The sequence below is a fragment of the Triticum urartu genome, chromosome 7A (assembly GCF_056163025.1).
Source record: "Triticum urartu cultivar PI428250 chromosome 7A, HENAU_Tu73, whole genome shotgun sequence".
NCBI classification, from domain to species: Eukaryota; Viridiplantae; Streptophyta; class Magnoliopsida; order Poales; family Poaceae; genus Triticum; species Triticum urartu.
In genome coordinates, this window is record NC_141879.1 from 96,580,549 (window position 1) to 96,587,826 (window position 7,278).

General features: G+C 46.8%; 1 long non-coding RNA gene across 1 annotated transcript; it reads right to left on the reverse strand.

Annotated features, from left to right (window-relative positions):
• Positions 1–712: 712 nt before the first annotated feature.
• LOC147958196 (uncharacterized) lies at positions 713–2,327 on the reverse strand. The gene is made up of 2 exons (XR_015611453.1): positions 2,015–2,327; positions 713–1,049 (listed from the first exon to the last, which is right to left on the reverse strand). It is a non-coding gene; the product is annotated as an uncharacterized LOC147958196 (long non-coding RNA).
• Between the last annotated feature and the right edge of the window lie 4,951 nt (positions 2,328–7,278).

A 7,278-nucleotide genomic window follows, 5' to 3' on the forward strand; every position in this document is an offset into this window, starting at 1 on the left:
TACCGTGGGCACCTACGGTACTACCGCGCCGAAGTACGGTACTACCGCGGGTGCCTGCGGTACTACCGCTCAAGAAGGAGTAGTACTACCGCAGCCCATCAACAACAGCCAGGACTAGGGATGGCAATGGGTACCCATTACCCATGTACCCGGCGGGTAAAAACCCTATTAGGATAAGGGTATGGGATAAAAAATTACCCAAGGGTATATTAATAGGAAAATATTAAACCCGTTGGGTATTGTGGGTACAGGTATGGGACAGCATAACCCATACCCGTATACCCATATACCCACGAAAAATCTGTTAAGTGGGCCTTCACCAATCATTAATCTAATCTAACTTGCCAGTAAATCATTCTATGTAGCCGACGAGATACATGACTTGCTCACACACGCACGTAGATGGAATGATTTTCGCTCAAGAAAACATAGGCCCTGTTTGGATACTCTAACTAAGTTAGAGGCTAGAGTTAGATTCTAACTCTAAACTAACCCTAAACTAACTCTAACCAAAGTGGTGTTTGGATAGCAAGGTTAGATTGACAATAAATGCTCTTTCTCAATCATTTGGCTACTTTAGACCCTATTTCCTGCCGGATTTGGTGTGGCCGGCTCTTGTGTGGTCTCCTCCCGCTCACAATTGACATAAACGAACCATGTTTACAAATCAAGCATGCAAAACATGATAAAAAAATTGTACATACAAATGAGATGTCCCACTTAAACATAACTTAAACATACAAGTCGTCAATTGAATCTTCAAAAAATATTACACTCCATAAAACAAAGTATGAGCTAACTTATCACGGAAGGCATTCATGTTGATATCTTCAACAAGAGGTTCGTCTTCTGGCCATGCGGATGCAGAAGAACTAGGCATTGGGTTATAATTTTCATCTGCATCACAAGCATCAAATTCCCTATCCGACACCGGCGCTTGCGAGTTGAGGTCGAGACCGGCATGGGTAGCAGGGCCGCTTGCCGATGGCTGCGAACCCCACACGTCGAAGCCGTCTCCATCCATCGCGGGTGCTCTACTCCAAGCTATACTACTTGCACCAGAAGAGAAGAATCAGTAGCACATTCAGGAAAGCACAATGGAAACACGCAGAAAGAAGAGAGTAAGGAGACCGGAGTAATATTCGGGAACACACGAAAAGATGGATAAAATATATAGGTTAAGATAACCAACTTCTGCGACAAACAGCTATACATAGGATTGTGATACACAGGACATTTACACAAGCATGCGGTTCCACTTTTACACAAGCATTTTATAACAATGATTGTGATACACAGGACAGGAGTACCTTCATTTTAGGCAAAGCAATGTAAGTAAATATAAATAGCAAAGAACAACCTCAGCCCCCACCTTTTCACATGCCTGTATTGCAGCCATTTAGCAATGATAGTAGAAAACGAAACACAGCGTGGCCATAACTGTAGGCGAGATAATTTAGGAACAGAAGGCCAGAAAGGACGAAAATAACAGCGGCCCTCTAATAGCGGATGGACTTCCTTAATTTGCTCTTGCCTTGAACGATATTGCAGTCTTTCCTTAATCTGTTTTTGTTTCCATGTACAATACTTGGAAGGATCAGACTAATCGACCCGGGCTCATCGTCCCCGATTTAACAGGATCGCGTTCCCGCTGTCGAACGGCCGTTCCAGAGATGTATACCCCAATCGATCCCTAGTTTTGGCAACCAGCGATCCTCGACCCTCGTTCCCGTACCTCGACCTGCTCGAACCGGGAACTTGGCAACTATGATCCAAGCATCACAAATCACTTAATTAGGACAATAATAAGCATGAAGGTTTGCTTTCCTTCACCACCTGAATCTAAACAATAGCACAAAGCACTCAACATTGGATGTATAATAATAGTCTTCCTTCTTCAGGAAATTCATGAAATAGATTGGCCATCTAGCAACCAAAACACATGACCGAAATTACAGAAATTCATGGAATAGATTGGCCATCTAGCAACCAGAGAAGGAACCCTCGAACTCACCCCTAGATGCGCTGCGAGCGGCGGTCGGAGAAGGGCGAGCAGCGGCCGGTGAGGAGGGAGCGGCGTGAGCGGCGACCGGAGGAGGGCGAGCGGCTGACGGAGAAGGGCGAGCGGCGGCCAGTGAGGAGGGAGCGGCGCAAGCGGCGACTGGAGGAGGGCGAGCAGGGCCGCAGGAGGGCGCTCCCGGGGTTCCGGCGGCGCGGCGCTGCGCTTGGGCGAGCGGCACGATGGGGAGGAGTCGTGCGAGGTGGGTGGGGAGGAGGGATCTGGTGCGGAAGGGGTGAGTTTTTTTACTATTTTTTTAGTGGGCCCAGGAAAACTAACCCAAATAAGCTCCTCTAGTGTGGGCTAGTTTTTTGGGTGGGTTAGATCCAACTAACCCAAACTAACCCATCATGTTTGGATCCTTTTGGGTTATTTGAGCCCAAACTAACTATATCTAACTCTAACTTAGGAATCCAAACAGGGCCATAGATGGAATGATAGAAGGAATCTCATATCTCTCTCTTTCTCTGCGTGATTAACGTGATTAGGCTTAGCCACTTAGGTAAATAATAATTACGTGATCATGTTCCATATTTAGGATGGAGATTGATATCTTACCCATCTCCTCATCTCCTTGCCTCCTCAAGGATCGCTAGTCGCCGCCGCCAACGCTCCAGCTGCTCACTGCCTCGCCGTCGCCAGCCGCTTGGACGCCATGGACCTTGGGGATAAGGACCACAGCTTTTGTGTGGACTATGACGGGGAGGAGATGCAGCTCACGCTCACGCGGACTAAGTCGGACGGTGGCGACCACCACGGCGCAGCACCGTTGTCCGATGGTGCCATCCGTCTCCATCCGCTAGGAAAGGGCCAAGCTCCTGGCCAATGTAAAGGACATGTACCTCCTGCCTCCGCATCCAAGGCACAACACAGTCACAACACGTCAAGCCGGCCACCTTGCCCTACCCCACTTAGTCGATCCTCTTCTACCACCAAGAACAAGAGCAAGGCTATTTTGGCTTGGTGAGTTTCATTTTTTGTGTATGATTTTATGAATATGAGCATTAATCTTGTAGTTTTTGTTTTCTATATAGATGGTGAGATGCATTCATAGATTTTACGTAGATGTATAGATGATGTGATGGTATGATGTATATAGGAGATGTGATGAATATGATTTGTGTTTGTATATACATGATACATAGTGATGTTACAATGTATATATGAGCGTCGTGATTTCAGTGCTCACCATCCATACAAGCATTGATTTCTGCCTATACATGTTGTATATAGCTGTTGTGATGAGTAAGATTTTTTTTGTATATAGACAATACGTAGACATGTTATGATGTATGTATATATGAGCATTGTGTGCTGTCCTTTATGATTATTTCTTACTTAAGTTGATGTGTGCATACATGGGTATTTTTACCCATGGATACCCATTTACCCTGCCGGGTGATGGGTATGGGAAAAAATTATACCCATTGACGGGTATGGGTACGGGTAATGGGTAAGCTCAAAGGGGATGGGTAAGGGTATGGGGTAACTCCACCCGTACCCAAACCCTGCGGGTGCCATCCCTAGCCAGGACAAGGTAAAGAGGATAAACGGAGGATGCTCCAAAGTGTAGGGGAAAGGAGGGGACAAGGAAGAAAACATGTACATGATGATTCCACCCAAACCTTTCCGACGCGGACCCCCTCTTAATAGTACGGCTTTCCTACGACTCAAATCCACCAAAAAGAAACGTAGAAAAAACGCCGTCTTCAATAGTCTTCGAGGGGCACCAAACCGTCTTGTGCCTAGCGATGAAACGTCTGGGAAACTCAAGGCACACGATTAGTCCGCAAAAGCATTGTCATCAATCACCAAAACACCTTAGGGATAAATATGCCCTTACAGCAACCTATATGATGCAACAACAACAAGCACACAAGGTATATAGCACAAAAAGCTTGCACAAGTAACGGGAAGAAGTAACCAAGAGTGGAGCCGATGAAGACGAGGATGTGTTACCGAAGTTCCTTACTTTTGAGAGGAAGTACGTCTCCTTTGGAGCGGTGTGGAGGCACAATGCTCCCCAAGAAGCCACTAGGGCCACCGTATTCTCCTCGCGCCCTCACACAATGTGAGATGCCGTGATTCCACTATTGGTGTCCTTGGAGGTGGCAACTGAACCTTCACAAACAAGGTTGGGGCTCTCTCCACAACTTAATTGGAGGCTCCCAACTAAACCGCGGAGCTTCACCACAATGGAATGTGGCTCCGAGGTGACCTCAACCGTCTAGGGTCCTCAAACACCCAAGAGTAACAAAATCCACACAAGAAAGTATGGGGGAAGCAAAAATCCTTTGGTGAAAGTGTAGATCTAGGTCTCCTCCTTCAATCCCTAGCAAATCAACAAGTTTGAGTGGCTAGAGAGAGAGAGATCGGGCAAGAGAGCTTGAGTAGCATTAATGGTGGAGTGAGAAAGGTCAAAAGGTGGGTGTGGTAGGTGGAAGAAGCACCCTTATATAACAACCCTAAAAATCCAACCGTTACTGTGTTTTAAGTACTGTAGCGGTACAACCGCTCCTTGTCCCGGTACAACCGGGACTCACAGTTTACGTGCAAAACCCTACCAGGCGGTACAACCGGGTGACCAGGCGGTAGTACCGGTTGAGGAGAACAACCGGACCAACCGCCCAGCCACCGCTCAACCACCGCATAGGAACAGAAGGGAGTCACCCCTGAGTACCCTTCAAGACCTTGTGAGCCTTGTCAAGTAGATCAAACTCCTCTTTGAGTCTAGCATGATCAACCCCAAGCTTGTCCTTCTCGGAGTTTAGCACACGAGAGACAACAAGAGCATGCTCAAAATCTTTCTTTAACTTAGTGTGATCAACGTTGTATGACTCCTCAAGAGCCAAACGAAGACCACGCTCTTCCTCAAGAGCATTGGAAAGATCCGAAATCTCATCGGCATAGTCACGACTATGCCCCTCCATCTTGGAGATAGTATCTTCGTGAGCCTTGATCATGTCATTGGCTTCACCAAGTTGTTCCAAGAGAGCAACAAAATGCTTCTTGGATTTACCCTTGAGTTTACCCATAAAGGACTCAGACTCATTTTCCTCCACATTAGATCCCTCATATTCATCAATGCAATCCATCAAGGAAGGATTATTAATGATGGTAGTTTTGATGCTGGGGGTTACCTTGTTGGTGGATTTAGCCATGAGGCACTTGGGCGGTGATGTTCTCATTGGGTGAGTCGAAGAGAGACACTCATGGAGTTTTTGCAATGGCAATGGAGGCCATGGCAACCGACTCATCATCTTCATCATCATCATCATCCTCATGGTACTCTTCTTGAACCACCAACGCCTTGTGTGGGGTCTTCTTGGTGAAGTTGCTCTTGTTGGGGAAAGACTTGGCTTTGTCCTTTCGGATGAGCTTGCCACCATTGTCTTCCCTCTTCTCATACGGTCACTCCGCAACAAAGTGGCTCACATTGCCACAATTGTAGCAAGTCCTCACACGTTGCTTGCTCTTCGTGCCACTTGAGTTGTTCTTGTTGAAGTTTGGCCTTGAGTTCTTCTTGCTCCAAAATTGCCTTGAAGCAAGTGCCATGTGTTCATGATAGGCATACTTTGTATCTTCGGGGTTGATTTCCTCTTCTTCCTCTTCTTCTTCTTCTTCAACATAAACCTTGGCCTTCAATGCAAGGTTGGGCTTATTTGCCCTTTGAGAGCGAAGCACCGCATTGTCGGTGGTCTTGTCCAAGATGTTCATAGCCACAAACTCATCCAACACTTCACTTGAGGTCAAAGTGTGGAAGTCCGGCCTTTGACGAATGACGGAGGGCATGGCCTTGTGGTAAGGCATCATTGCCTTGAGGAATTTGCGCTTGATCCAATTGTCATCCGTGTCCTTGCTCCCATGATCTCGGAGTGAGACCGCGAGTTTGGTTACTCTCCGATAAAGCTCACGAGGTTCTTCATCTTCTTTCATTGCAAACTAATCGGCTTCATCTTGCACTACTTCATAGTTGGAGCATTGAACGCTTGCGCTTCCCCGGTAGAGAGAGACAGCACAAAGCCATGCATCTTTGGCCAAGGCGAAGGGCCGAAGATGAGGTAGATCTTCGAGTGGAATTGCATCTTGGATAATGAAGAGAGCATTCTTATTGAATTGATTGTCCGCGGCTTCTCGAGGAGTGAAGTTGCTTGGGTCATGCGGATAGAAGCCTTCTTCAATGATTCTCCAAATATTAGTATTCACATGATTTAAATGACGCTTAAAGCGATAAACCCAAGAATCAAAGTCCTCATTTTTCACAATCTTAGGGGGAGCACCGGCATGATTCAAATGAGTGGAAGGAATCGGTCCACTATAAACAAGTGGTGGTTCCACATGGGCAAAGATGCCGGTGCCGTTTTTACCACTAGAAGAAGGAGCTTTTTCACTACTAGCTTCCCCCTTGTCGGAGTTATCATCCGTCATCTTGTCAGTGGGATCACCCACTTTCAACGGTGCGGTGGATAGTTTAAGCCCTTCAATGAATTTAGTAAACATGCTTTCAACCTCGGTCGTCATGGAGGTTTTCAATGTCTCCAAGGCTACATTGAATTCCTCACGAGAGACCGAGGTTCCCCCATCGCCCGTAGACGAGATCGGATTCACACCGGAGTGCTCCTCCACACCGTCTACGGTGTCAACCATACTCTTCGGACGGCAAAGTCCTTAGTGAAGAGACGAGGCTCTGATACCAATTGAAAGGATCGATATAGTTGACTAGAGGGGGTGGTGAATAGGCAACTAACAATTTTTGACTTTTCTTTACCAAATTAAAGTTTGCATCAAAGTAGGTTGTCTAGATATGCAACTATGTGGGCAACCTATATGATGCAACAACAACAAGCACACAAGATATATAGCACAAAAAGCTTGCACAAGTAACGGGAAGAAGTAACCAAGAATGGAGCCGATGAAGACGAGGATGTGTTACCGAAATTCCTTCCTTTTGAGAGTAAGTACGTCTCCGTTGGAGCGGTGTGGAGGCACAATGCTCCCCAAGAAGCCACTAGGGCCACCGTATTCTCCTCACGCCCTCACACAATGCGAGATGCCATGATTCCACTATTGGTGCCCTTGGAGGTGGCAAACGGACCTTCACAAACAAGGTTGTGGCTCTCTCCACAACTTAATTGGAGGCTCTCAACTAAACCGCGGAGCTTCACCACAATGGAATGTGGCTCCGAGGTGACCTCAACTGTCTAGGGTGCTCAAACACC